The sequence below is a fragment of the Cetorhinus maximus genome, chromosome 21 (genome assembly GCF_964194155.1).
Source record: "Cetorhinus maximus chromosome 21, sCetMax3.hap1.1, whole genome shotgun sequence".
NCBI classification, from domain to species: domain Eukaryota; kingdom Metazoa; phylum Chordata; class Chondrichthyes; order Lamniformes; family Cetorhinidae; genus Cetorhinus; species Cetorhinus maximus.
In genome coordinates, this window is record NC_135899.1 from 93,836,541 (window position 1) to 93,851,108 (window position 14,568).

The 14,568-nt window shown below is 40.2% G+C and overlaps 1 protein-coding gene across 1 annotated transcript in view; it reads left to right on the plus strand.

Annotated features, from left to right (window-relative positions):
• Positions 1 to 753: 753 nt before the first annotated feature.
• Positions 754 to 14,568, plus strand: part of lck (LCK proto-oncogene, Src family tyrosine kinase) — a 122,964-nt gene continuing 109,149 nt past the window's right edge. Inside the window, exon 1 of the mRNA XM_078567498.1 lies at positions 754 to 965. The gene's annotated coding sequence lies outside the window, so the exon portion shown is untranslated. The remainder of the gene's footprint in view (positions 966 to 14,568) is intronic.

Sequence of the window (14,568 nt, forward strand, 5' to 3'; positions counted from 1 at the left end):
TGCAGAGCATTATTATCCAGTGACAATACCACTAAGCTACCACCTCCCCACCATTCTGTGGCCTATTCCAGTAGGATTCCCAAATGTTTGTGCTGTGCGTCAGTGCCCCTTAAGAACATTGCCCTTGCTGAAGCCATCTCCTGTGGCTATCCCTCTGCAAAACAAAACTACCACTTTGGGTACTGTTGGAGGGGAATGGCCTCGCAGGGGAAAGCAGCAACAGCCAAATTCGTTGCACCACGGTTGGCTCTGCCGCACAGGAGAGGAGTAAAAAGTGTGGGAATGCAAATAGTTATGGGGGATTCAATAGTAACGGGAATAGATAGGCGTTCCTGTGGCCGCAAATGAGACTCCAGGATGGTATGTTGCCTCCCTGGTGCTACGGTCAAGGATGTCTCAGAGCGGCTACAGGACATTCTGAAGGGGGAGGGGGAATTGAGATTTCTCCACTTCAATTTGCCTGGTCATTTCTCTTGTACAATGGTAGAGCTGTTCCTCTTTAACGCAAGCTGCTTTTGGTGTATCTCAAGCTATTGTGCTATAAACTGAAAAAGGTTTCCACTGCACTTTATCCTGCTATTGAAACAAATGCACCTGCAGTGAGGAACCCCAGAGATTAGGCTCAACAGTCTTCTTGGTTTTTCTGGTATTTGCTCATTTCGAAAGGAAGTGGTTGGTTGTCACTTGCCAGCAGTACAGATGAGCCGATTTGTCACAGAACACAAAGCATCTCTGAGGTAAATGCTATGTTTGATCAAAAGGTGTTGAGCGATGAAACAAAACAAAGTGTGGAGAATAGACGAATGAATTCAATGGGTTTACTTCATTGAAATTGTGCTTGTATCATTTCATATTGCCTTAAAATCCACGTTAAACCATTTTGGACCAAAGGATTACCAACATTTCCACCATTTTGTGCCAGTAATATCATGCAGCAGAGATAGCGTTCACAAGCAAATAAAGGGGTAAGTTGAAAGTTTTTGGGGAACTTCTGCAGTATTTTATACATAGCTCATTCTCTACAGCTCTGAAAAATGTCACAATCAAAACCATCGTCAATACTATTTGAAAGTGTACTTTTCTCTTTGTGAATTATTACATACAGATGGGATTTGTACTTAGAAGTAAACTTGTATCTGATTCTCCCCAGGCTTGAGAACAATTGAGCCGTTTGTAACCTTTCACAGGAAGAAACTGATGTATCTTTGGATGGAATTAACTATGTCTCACTATGGAACTGTAATATTGCTCAGTGTCCAGTGTATTGGAAGGTGATACACAGCATGAGTCTAACTCATATAATCCACCAGCTGAATATATTTACAACTCTAAATTGTAGCATTTCTCCACGCTATATTATCAAGTGGTCCCGCAAACTATAGACGCTAACTGCGCACTTAAGATACATGGAGAGGGTTTTAAAAGCCCAAATGTCCTTTATGAAAGGAATCTTGCTCCGTTAAGGTTATTACTATAGTCCTCAACTGTCCTGTTTTTAATTGAGATGAGTAACTATTAAAAAGTAGCTGTGTGGAAGACTCGGGGCAGAAAAACCTACTGATTCTACTCATGTAGAAAGTGTTGAGAAAAGTTCCATCCCTCCAAGGGATTGAGAAGTTTATTTATAACAACAGCCAGTATTCTGTTCAGGGCCCATTGTTACTGTCTTATTCAGTCATTTTCACCCTTCAGATATAAATTCTCTTTCTGCTAAAGTTTAGGCATTGCAAATACCATTTTAAACGCTTTGAGTTGTAATATACATTAACTTTTTTTCTGAATACATATAATGCAATTTTAAAAACATGAATGCACAGCCGGGGTGGGCTGTGACACATCAACAGACCATTTTATGACCATTGATATGTCCACACTGATATTCAATATTTATTCATTCATGTGTGCTCAGCATGAAGGCAGGTCCTTGGCCGATGCTTCATCCTGAGCTGTTTCCTTGGCTGTTTTTGTCAGTGGTGGTTTGCCATTGCCTTCTACTTACAAGAGCAGGGCAAGAAGGCAGGTCCCAAGTCTACCTCAGCCAGAAAAGGAATTGAACCTGTTTTGTTGGTGTTATTTTGAACTATGCATTAGCCATCTATCCAACAGTACTAACTGGCCCCCTTTCAACATTGCATTCTCTTTAATATAAGTTAGGGAAAAATATGAAATGAAAGGACTTCTAGTCCTTCAAAATATTAATGATATCAATAGTGGTGCTGTAACTATGTAATTAATACATTCACAATGTAGATTTTATCATCAGGGACATGAATAGTTGTAAAATGGCATGAAATTTAAAGAACGTAGAAAATGAACGATGTAACTTTTGGGGTTGCTCATGAGTATTTGGGAGCACTTTTTTTGTTGGAAGGTGTAGGTTGATGCTAGCTTCCTGTGCCTCAGTGTAAAATCCACACTATCCCAGGAAAGTTATGTAAAGCATAGGCGTGAATACATTGAGTCACCTGGCCAATGAACAAAACAAAAATGTGTAGCCCTGATCCAAAAAATGAATGATGGCAACTTTTTCTCCTTAAAGCTGAGGATGTAACAATTCTGGTAAATGTATCCATTACTTCAATTAAAATCTTTGTGTTTGCAAAGGTTTAAACACTGTATCTGTTGCAGACTTCATTGAACATACCATAGTCTGGATTCAGCAACCTCACCTGGATCGGGTCTGTACCTAGTTAGATAGGGTCACTGAGCCAGCCCAGTTCAATTCTAAAACTGAGGTTAATTTATATTCATTTTGACTTCCTTTCCATCATATTTATCTTCATTCAGTAAAGATTGTAAAGCGGACTTCTTTTGTTGCATTGAAAATTTGAAAATTCATGTGTGCCTTCCATTAGAGTGAAATCCATTTAGAACAGACGTTGGAATTATTGGAGCATTGGAATTAGAATCCCAAACAGGGAGTACTTTGGGACATGTAAATCCCACTGTTAAGAGGAATTTTAATAGGAAAGTGTTTTACTGCTTATTATCCCAATAACATGTATTTATATAAAACCTTTTTACATAGGAAAATATCCCAAGGCAAGTAAAACAGAAATTGACTGCAAATCAAATAAGGAAAGGTTAGGATAAGTGGCTAAAAAGCTTGGTCAAAGTGATAAGTTTTAAGGAATATCTTAAAGGAGGAGAGAGAGGTAGAGGCAGAGACACGTAAGGTGAGAATACCAGAGGTTGGAACCTAGACAGCTGAAGGTACAGTTGGCAATGGGGGAACGGAGAGAATGAGGGATGCATAAGAGCCCATAGTAGATGAAACATGGAGTATTTGGAGGGCTTTGGGCCTGGAGGAGGTTAAAGAGAATCACAGAAGCACAGAATTGTTACAGTGCAGGAGGAGGCCATTTGGCCCATTATATCTGTACCGGCTCTCCGAAAGAGCAGTTTACTCAGTGCCATTCTCCTGCCTTCTCCCCATAACCCTGCACATTCTTCCTCTTCAGATAACAGTCTAATTCCCTTTTGAATGCCTTGATTGAACACTCTCGTGCAGTTCATTCCAGACCTTAACCACTCACTGCATGAAAAAATGTTTCCTCACGCCGCTTTTGCTTCTTTTGCAAATTATTTTAAATCTGTGTCCTCTCATTCTCAATCCTGTCACCAATGGGAACAGTTTTTCCCTATCTACTCTGTCCAGGCCCCTGATTTTGAACACCTCTATCAAACCTCCTCTCAGCCTTCTCTTCTCCAAAGAAAAGAGTCCTATCTTCTCCAATCTGCCTTCATAATTGAAGTTCCTCATCCTTGGAACCATTCTCATGAATCTTTTCTGCACTCTCCAGTGCCTTCTCATCCTTCCTAAAGTTTGGCGCCCAGAACTGGACGCAAACTCCAGCTGAGGCCGAACCAGTGACTTATACAAGTTCAACATAACCTCCCTACTCTTGTACTCTATGGCCTTATTAATAAGGCCTAGGATTCTTAATGCATTATGAACCACTCACTCAATCTGTCTGCCACTTTCAATGACTTATGCACAAATACACCCAGATCCCTTTGCTCCTGCACCTCCTTTAGAGTTGTATCCTTTATTTTATATTGTCTCCATGTTCTTCCTACCAAAATGAATCACTTCACATTTCTCCACTTTGAACTTCATCTGCCACTTGTCTGGCCATTCCACCAATTTGTTTACATCCCTTTGAAGTTCTACATTATCCTCCTCACAGTTCACAATGCTTGAAAGTTTGTATCATCCATAAGTTTTGAAATTGTGCCCTGGACACCAAGGCCTAGGTCATTAACTTATATCAGGAAGAACAAGGGTCCCAACGCTGACCCCTGCGGAACTCCATTGCAAACTTTCCTACAGCCCAAAAAACATCCATTAACCACCACACACTGTTCCCTGTCACTCAACCAATTTCGTATTAAAGCCATTAAGTAAACAATTATCCTGAATTTTTCACTGCCCATTCAACCTAACGGTTGGTGGGCAGGTGAAAAGGCCAATTGGCCCTTGCATTTTTTAGGAAACCTCATCCATGGGCGGGATGAAGTTTCCTAAAGCAAATAAAAACATGATAAAAATTTAACACTTGAATTAAAAACATGTCCCTGCTCATGTGACAGAGTCACATGAGGGGACATGTTTTATGACATTTTTATTTTCTTTATTTTTTTTAAACAGCGCTTCATCTCCCTGAAGTAGCTCTGTGCCTCAGGAGATTATACAGTGCTCACTCACCCTGCATGCGCAAAGTTCGCGCTAGGCCCACTTGGCCTCCTCCCCCTGCCCGCACAGGTAGCGCTGAGAGCTGCCACTCGTATTGCAAGCTGGGCAGGCCTTAATTGGCCCACCCAGTGTAAAATCGCGGTGCGGTGCTGATTGCGGGTGGTGGGCAGCTTCCCAACTGCCCCTGCCTGCCCCCGCCAAGCATCCCCACCAAGGGCAAAATTCTGCCCCTTTGTAAATCCCCTTTTTGATGTCTAATTGGCTCTACTCCTTCTTTTACCACCATTTCACTATTTATTTGCCTATAGAAGACTTTGGGATTCCCTTTTATGTTTGATGCCAGTCTCTCTTCATACTCCCTCGTCACTTCTCTTATTTGCTTTTTCACCTCCCTCCTGAATCTTCTATATTCAACCTGGTTCACAATTGTATTTTCTACTTGACATCTGTCACAAGCACACTTGTTCTTCCTAATCTTAATTTCTATCTCTGCTGTCATCCAGGGAGCTCTGGATTTTTTGGCCCTACCTTTCCCTTTCTAGGGAATATACTTTGACTGTGCCTGAACTATCTCTTCTTTCAAGGTAATCCATTATTCAGCTACCAGTTTTCCTAGCAACCTTTGAATCTGATTTATTTGGCCCGGATCCATTCTTACCCCATTGAAGTTGGCTTTCTCCAAGTTAATTACGTTCACTCTGGATTGTTCGTTGACCTTTTCCATTGTCAGCCTAAAATTTATGAGACAATGATCACTGTTCCCTAAATGTTCCTCCACTAACACTTGATCCACTTGGCCCACCTCATTTCCAAGAACCAGGTCTAGCAGTGCCTCCTTTCTCCTTGAACTGGATACGTGCTGATGTAGAAAATTCTCCTGAACACACTCTAGGAACTCTTGTCCCTCTCTGCCCATTACACTACCACCATCCCAGTCTATATTTGGGTATTTAAAATCCCCCCATTATAACTACTTTATCATGTTTGCATCTCTGTAACTTCCTTGAGATAGGGAGGATTGAGACCATGGAAAGATTGAGAATTTTAAAATTGAGGCGTTGGTGGATGGGAAGCCAATGTAGATCAGTATGTGTGAGCACAGGGATAATGGATGAGAAGGATTTGGCATGGGTAAGAATACAGACAGCAGGTGTTTTAGATAAGCTCAAGAATGTGGATGGTGGAAGTTGGGAGATTAGCCAGGAAAGCATTGGAATAGTTGAGTGAGGAGGGATTCAACAGCAGAAGACAGGAGGCAGGGTTGGAGACAGCAAAGTTATTTCTACAAAATTCTGTTGAATATTATAAAATAAAATCAGAAAACTGAATCATAAAATAAACATATACATTCAGCTCTTTATCAAACTATTGCAGTAACTGATATTTGGTTTTAATTTTAATGCAGACCTCAAGATTTTTAACACAAATTATATTTTAGTGAAATTTCATGGTGGCTCTAATTTGTGATTTGATATTTTCAGCACGGAATTACAGAAAACATTTTACAATGGAACCTTGCTGTTTATCTGGCAAAATATAAAATAACACTTAATGATAAATTAAGATGAATATGTATTTCAGACATTAATGTTCCACATCATTTAAATAGCTAACATGTTCTCACTATTCAGTCCATTTTTTAAACTTAAATTTGTTTATCACTCATTACACATCAACATTGTAATAATTGCAATAAAATGTTAATTTCGAATAGCAAAGTGTATGCAATCAATCATTACAGGAATTGAAAAGTGAAGCGTTTTAACCACAAAAGCATTCATTTTGACTGCTCCTTCGGCTAGTGTACAGTTTAGTACTGAGTCCTAGCCACCAGGCTTGAGGTTAGCACATTAGTGAATGCCGGACGTTAGTTGATAGTTTCTTAACATTGATTGGATTTCTTGGTAAACTGAAACTCTTGCTCTATGGTAAAACTATTACTTATTGCAGATTATCACAATGACAAAAATCGCAGTATGTGCTCTGCAGGCACTGGCATTTCAAATGCTTTGATTTGGACTTTGGGTTTGGTGGGTTGAAACCAATTGAGGCCATGCTGAGGTTGATTTGTAACATGTGTCTAGCAGAGAAAAAATGAATGGATTCTGATATATGGCTGCAGAAAGACCCATGCAAAAGGACACTAAACTTAGAAAAGACACACTATAATTTTGACCTGTTTATCAGTTTAATTTTAGAAAGTATCTTAAAAACTCCAACATTTTCACAACAGAATGAATGAATTCTAGTCAAGATTATGAATTAAGTTGTTAAAATAAAAAATGCTATGCAGAGGGTTTTTTAAAACTGACAACACTTTTTCCACTCATTCATGTGTTAAATAAGATTACAAAATTTCTAACTTCAGTTGTGTGAATATTAAAATGTTCCATTTAATACCTGAACATGAGAATGAAAACAGCTTTACAGCATTTCCAACCACATTGACAGGAATAAGGAATAATAAACCCATTTAATCCTCAGTGCACCAATAAATTCAGTGTTGGCATATAGTATATTGGTGTACATCCGTTCTGGTTGTTACAGTGCAATGGACAGACTGAGAGGACATGCAGAGTGGCGTAGGCCATGTCAATTATTTTTATTTTAAAGTTGAATATTTTGGTTGTTTCATCATATTCAGTATTTGATCGGAGCTTATTATTAACATGTATCAATCAGCCAACTGTTAACAGCGAGGAAGAAATGTGGCACCAAGGGAAGTCAACATTTGAATGCCAATTTTAAAATGTGGATACCTTTTTCTAATGCAGCTGCAGCATTTTCCAGTGAACAAAAAGGGGTGGATTTTCCCCATTATCATGAATGAGGAAACTTTCTATCAGTGTAGTCCTGGTGTTAATTAGAAAAATGTTCTGAACTCACAGTGCTTTTGAGATGAACCAAAATGAACGGTAATCTTTTTACACGTTGTGCTGCTACTGCTGAAGCTGCACACTTAATATTTCAGGATTTTTCAAAACGTTTATGAGGACTTTTCTAATGATTTCCACATTACAAAAATTAATTTGTTTGGAAAAAATATTTTGCTTGTACTTGTACAACAGCTCGGTATGTTTTGAAAGCATAGTCTAGCCCTATGCACTAGATAGTCTATCAGATCTGGGCATGCACATACCTAATCTGAAAAATGGCGTGAACTTTACTGCATAACACTGGTCTTCAAGTTAACAAACACTCCCAGCAACTCAAATATGGTTGCAGTTTGGTGTAACACATGCGTTTTAAAATGGTTATTTAAATTGAAAGGATTTCCCCAGTGACTGTTTCAACTTGAAATTTTCAAAATGTCCCCTCCCCAGCTTCAAAAAATGAGTAAAGATTTCCCAAGGTGACCTCAAATGTATCAAATCCAGGCTCCCTAACACGTGATATTTTGCTCAGGATACTTTTAAATTGTCTAAATTCTTTGGAGTCTGCAATTAAAGCAGAATAAATCACTTTTCTTGTCTTGAAGCACCATCTACTTTTTCTTCTGTACTGTTTATTATTTTGGGGTGTTATAACCTACCTTTAAATAATTCTTTACAAATGAGCCAGATTTAACACGGCAGCAGTTTGATAGTTTGTGGGTAGAATTTCAGTCTTCAACTTTTGTCTCAACTTGTTTAATCCAAGTTGGCAGCAAGGGATTGTTTTGATGAGAGGCACAACGATAACCGAAGCTTGTGAGTTATCTCCAGTTAAAACTAAGACACGCCCAGCTAAAGTCAGTCACTAAATCTGTAGATTGTTCCACAGAACCTGGGTTAAACAAAAAAAATCTTAGATCCAATCTTGCATTCTATAGTTAGAAAAATATAAAATCTGATCTGATTCGCATTGTGCAGGGTTACGAGTTGTTTCAACGTTGCTGAACTTCGCGATTTGAGATGAGTCCAGAACGTGTATCTTTTTCTTTCTTTCACGGGATGTGGGCGTCGCTGGCAAGGCCGGCGTTTGTTACCCATCCCCGATTTCTCTTGAACTGAGGGCAGTTAAGAGTCAACCAGATTGCTGTGGGTCTGGAGTCACATGTCGGCCCTCCCAGGTAACAATGGCAGATTTCCTTCCCTAAAGGGTGAACCAGGTTGTTGCACCTCAGCGAGGGTGGTGGTGTAGTGGTAATGTCACCGGACAAGTAATCCCGAGGTCCAGGCTAACGGCCTGGGGCTGCGGGTTCCAATTCCACCATAGCAGCTGGTGGGATTTCAGTTCAATTAATAAAAATCTGTAATTGAAAGCTCACATCAGTAATGGTGACAATGAAGCTATTGTTGATTGTCATAAAAACCCACCCGCTTTAAAATGATTTTTTAAAAAATCTCGTCCATGAGCAATAATCTAACAGCGGTTTTAATAAGTGTCCAAGGCCCCCAACAATATACAAGCTCCATCTTTCTAAAAAGCGCCCCCTCAGAGGTACATACCTGAGGTATTACCAATTATTTCAATTACAGTCATTTGTTTATTAGATTCAACAGCTTCCCTGTGATTTACCAAATTCTCTTTGAATTGGCGAAGACTGCTTCACAGACCAGCTGAGTAATATTTAGTCGCAAATAAATAGTCGTATAACATGCAATAATTGGCAAATACTAAATAGAATCAGGTTACAATTTAAATTAGATAATCCTTCAAATGATCGCTTTACCATAGCAATCTGAAGTCACAGCTGAACAGCCCTGAGGAAAGGATTCTGTTAAATTTGATTTTAAATTAAAGGCATTCAATTCACAGTAAGTCCTAGCATTCTCACTCTGGTCTTTATTTTAAATGTGATGGATCTTTGTCATAACGTACCGGTAGTTTGAACGTGAAAAGCAAGCAGGTTTAACCTAAATGGATTTTGGCAAACTGGGTGAAGTTAAGACTCCTTGGGGCATGGGTCTCCTCTGCATTCCATGCATTACCGCCTCAATCCATCCAAACAGAAACGTGTAATGAAATGCATGAAGAAGTAGGCCTGTAAAATGTGTACACGCTGCATGAAAAACATGCCACAATGTACTGAGCTTAGCTGAAATTGGTGGGACAGTGGCTGAGGTCGCTGGTACGCTTCTGAGGCAAACCAAATTTCATCTCTCCATTCCCATGGCCACAAGCATTCCAAGTGAATCTGACTACATATAAACTTAAATGTAGGGAAAGTCCATAATGGGTTAATCATCTTTGAATTAATTGAATTCAAGATCTTTCTTAAATTAACAATTGTATTGTTCAAGTGCAGCAAATCTGACCTCTTTACTTAACTGTTGCTCAAATCTCCCTCAGGTAAGATTTGTTTTTCTGAGGTCTCATTTGATTCAAAAATCTTGTTCCAAACTACCTACTTTTAATCCTGATATGTGAATACCAAGATCCCAGTTTATATTTTGCAGTGGATGTTTCCTTAACAGATGTTTCTATTTAATAAAAGCTAACAGAATTTGGAAAACAATTGTCATTCGTACTGTCTTGTGAGATAAATGAGCAATTCTCTTGCCTGGGATAATCATGTAAGCTTTCACATGGGAAGAAATCAATTCCTTAAAAGAGCAATGTGACCAACTAAATTAAATAGGGAAATCAATTTGACCAAAGACACAACAGATTTTTATGTAAAAAGAGAGAAAAACTCAAATCCATATATCGCCTTTCATTGCCACAGGTCAAAACGCTTTACAGTACTTTTGAAATATTATCACTGTTGTAATGTAGGAAATGTGGCAGCCAAGTTGCACACAGCAAGCTCCCAGAAATAGCAATGTAATAATGACTGGATCATCTGTTTTTATCATGTTGACTGAGAAATAAATATTGGTCCCAGGACACATGCTCATTTTCAAAATAGTGACATTGAATGTTTTTACATCCACCTAAGAGGACATATAAAGCCTTGGTTTATCATTTCATACAAAAGACAGCAAAGCACTGTGTCATCTGTACAACATTTAGTGTCAGCTTTAATTTTTGCACTTTAGCCTTGGAATGGGACTTGAATCCAGCACCTTCTAACTCAGAAGCAAGAACACTACCCAGATATAACTCCTTTAAATGTCCACCTTAGTATCCAGATCAAAACAAGGCATTGTGAACAGGTCCTCAAATTGCATTAAACCAATTATTGTTTACAGCTGAATAATAAGTTAGACAGACCTTTCGATGAAGACCAATGAAATAGTAGATTCATTCTTGGCCTGTCCGCTAAAACCAAAATGAACATTTTTAGAATCTTTGCCATGCGAATCAGTTCATTCATGGTAATCTTTCCCATAGATGCTATAAAGTATTTCTGTCCAGTTACATCTTCCCACCAATTTATTTTTTAGTAAGTTTCATTAATAAGGAAAGTTACACTTATTACCAATTTTAACACTGTGGTCCGACGTTCATAGCCTGTCTTGATGATTATCCTGCAAAGTCAGTGGATGAGGTTGCATATATACACATTCAAACAAACCTGTTCTATCCTTTGTCTGAAATAATGATGGACAACAAATAGATTAAAGTTAGATCTCAGATCTCCTGTAAATAGTCATTGCTTTTCATCACTGTTCTGAAATATTACTATTATTACTCAAATATTACTATTACTTACTATTCAAAAGGTTGAACAATAACAAACAACATTTTTAGAACAGTTTTACGAAAATAGTTTCCATTATTAGCCAGATTCAGTAATTATAAAGAAAAAGAAATAATGCCAGAAAATTCTTCACTAACAAAGTTTAGAATCTGGCCCTTAACATGTTAAAACCTTAGGGGAGAGCATCTGATTTTAAGTTCTATGTGGTTATTCATTTACTAAAATATAATTAAATTAATCGAAGTGCAAAAGTAGTTGATGACACTCTGTGAGTTTCCGACATGGAGAATTCCCGATCACATACAGTTTACTGACGCCAAGGCAAAAATGCTTTTTCATAGAATGAGACAAAATCGGAGATAGGGTCACTATTGGACCCTCAGCCTGCAGACTGCCATCAGCAGAGATCAGGCTCAAGACCTTCCACTTTTGCAGAATGTTGGCACCCTTCAGCAGGGCTGGACTCTGAGCCATGCCAAGGATTCACTCCTAATCCTAGGAAACTTTCTAACCCCAGGGTAATTTCCATTTTTTGGACAGATTCCATTATTGTGGCCTTACATGTTCAAGCTCAACATTTCATAAATACATGTTAAGCAAATGCAATTTGCACTCAATACGTTGGCTCTTTGGCCCTTTAAAATTTGAATTCTCTCTCTGTTTCCCATCGTAACATTGAACATAGGGGTTAAACAGGTGACCCTGAACTGAGCACTACTGTGGCACAAATGATTGAATGTCTATCAGTTGGTACGTTTCCACCATCAACATAACCTACTGTATACCAGCCCTTATATGGGTAAACATGTTGTATGTTATCAACTTCTGGTGAGATGTTCCAGAAGTGGTGGTGGAGAGTGTGGAGTCAGCCAAGTAGCTTCTGAAGAATTTCCTACCCATGAGTAAATGCTGTGATGCTTCAGTATAGAAACAAAAGGAAATATTGAAAACGTAAGAAATAGTTGCCTTTGGTACAAAGCAATGGCCCATAATTTCCACGTTCCCCAGTGTTGGATTTGGGGGGTACCCCAAAGATCCCTCTGGCAAGTTCCCAGGTAAGGATTTGCACGGCAATTTCTCAGAAGCGTTAACTTCCTCTGGACAATTGTGCTGTGCTGGGAACCATCCGAAAATGCGGTTTAAATCACAAACTTCGATGGTTCCGCCAGGGTTACACCAATAGATATCCAGAAAAAGTTAGAAGAATTAAAACCTCCCCTATCTTCTGGGTAACTATTGTAAAGACCCAGACCAACCCTGCTGGACTCCCCAGACTCCCACCCCCTCACCCTCACGGGACTCCCCCCATCCTCCCTGACCTCCGACAACCCCACCTCCCCCCACCCTGACATCAGACCCCCCCCTCACCCCTCGGCTGCCCCCCCACTCCCGACATCGGAACGCCCCCATCCCCCCCCCCACAGACATCTGAATGCCCCTACCCCATCCCCACTCCCCCCTCCCGACCTGGGAATGTCCCCATTCCTCCAACCTCGGAATGACCCCAGGCCCCATCCCCTCCCTGATCTTGGAATGCCCCCAACCCCTGCCCCAACACCAGAATGCTCCCACCCCGCTATCGGGACCTCGAACCCCCCCTGACCTTGGAACGCCCCCATCCCTCCCAACCTCGGACACCTCCTCGACCTTGGAATGCCCCCACAACCTCAGAGCCCCTCCTGGACCTCAGACCCTCCCAGACCTCGGACCCTTCCCCAGGCCACGGATTCCCCAACTTCTGGACTCTCCAAACTCCCAAATCCTATCTACTTACCTTGGACAGTTACCTCCCACCCCTGGCCTGTCAATTCCCCTGGGCCTTTTAAATGTACCTGCTTTATGGCAGCAAGTGCTGTGAAGAAGGGGGAGGGCCTGCGAAGATCCTTTCGATGCAGGACCCCCAGCAACTCCGGTGAACGGAAGTGGCCTCGCAATTTTCAAGACCAGGTAAATGTGCATTTATTTCTTCTAACTCCTGTGGGCCTGCACTTTCCCAGGCTGATCGGAGGTTACAGTCCAACATTTCAATCAGGAAAATTCAAGGACGCCTTTATATTGCACTAAAAGGACCCAGTTCTCTTGTTCAAAGAGGTTGAAGAACAATAATACACAACATGGACCCTGAACCCTGTTTAAACATGAGCTCATCCATAACTCTACCCATATCCTAACATTCACCTCAGCTCGCTGACCCGTATTGGCTCCCAGTCCAGTAATGCATCAATTTTAAAATTTTCATCCCTGTTTTCATACCCCTCCAATGTTCTCACTCCTCCCTATCCCTGTAACCTCCTCCAGCTCACAACCCTCCCAAGATATCTGGCCTCTTGCAAATTGCCGATTTTCATCGCTACACCATTGGTGGTCATGACTTCAGCTGCCTGGGCCCTAAGATCCAGTGATTCATCCCTAAACCTTGCTACACTCAACACTCTCTGTTGCCTTTAAGACTCTCCATATATCCTGCCTATGTTGTCAAGCATTTGGTTGCCTTCCCCAATATCTTCTTACGTGGCTCAGTGTCAAACTTTGCTTGATACCATGCCTGTGAAGAATTTTGGGATGTTTTCCGATGGTAAAAGCATTCTATAAATAAAAGTTTGTTATTGGAAATCATGCTGATTCTCACCATATTAATCTTAAATTTGACTTTCCATTCTCAAAATACTTGAGCCTATCGATTACTTCTGGTTTCATTTTTGGCTAAATACATCATGACATCACCCTGCTATTTTTCGGTGGGTGTTTACCTGTTCATTTTGTGGTATAGCCACAGAAGGGATCTTCCCAGTCAATCATACCTGCACCAGTGGTCTGTCTACTCTGATCTCAATGCCCTGTTTTCCCCCCGTATCCTTTTATATATCTGCCTTTTCAAATACTAATCCATGTTTTTTCACTGTGCTTCAGCAATTAATTTATGATAACGTATTCCGAGGGTAAAGTTTTTAGCTCGGCAAGCAGGCGTGCGCCTGACCCAACTGAGCATAAAATGACACGCAATATTTCCATCATCTGGCATGCCTTACAGAGAGTTACAGAGATGCACATTAAATATTGTGCACCTCCAACCACCAACCCCTCTTTCAGCCTGCTCCTATATTTAAGAACACAGGTGAATCCCCAATTAATGTTCATCATCCGAAGACAATTAAACACCCAATTAGTGTACAATCAACATTAATAACAAATTATTTTTAAATAGCACAGACCCAGGTCATTTGTTCCAACAACAGATGCTATCAGACCTGCTGAATTTTTCCAGCTATTTTTGTTTTAGTTCCACATCAGTGTTTATTCTCCA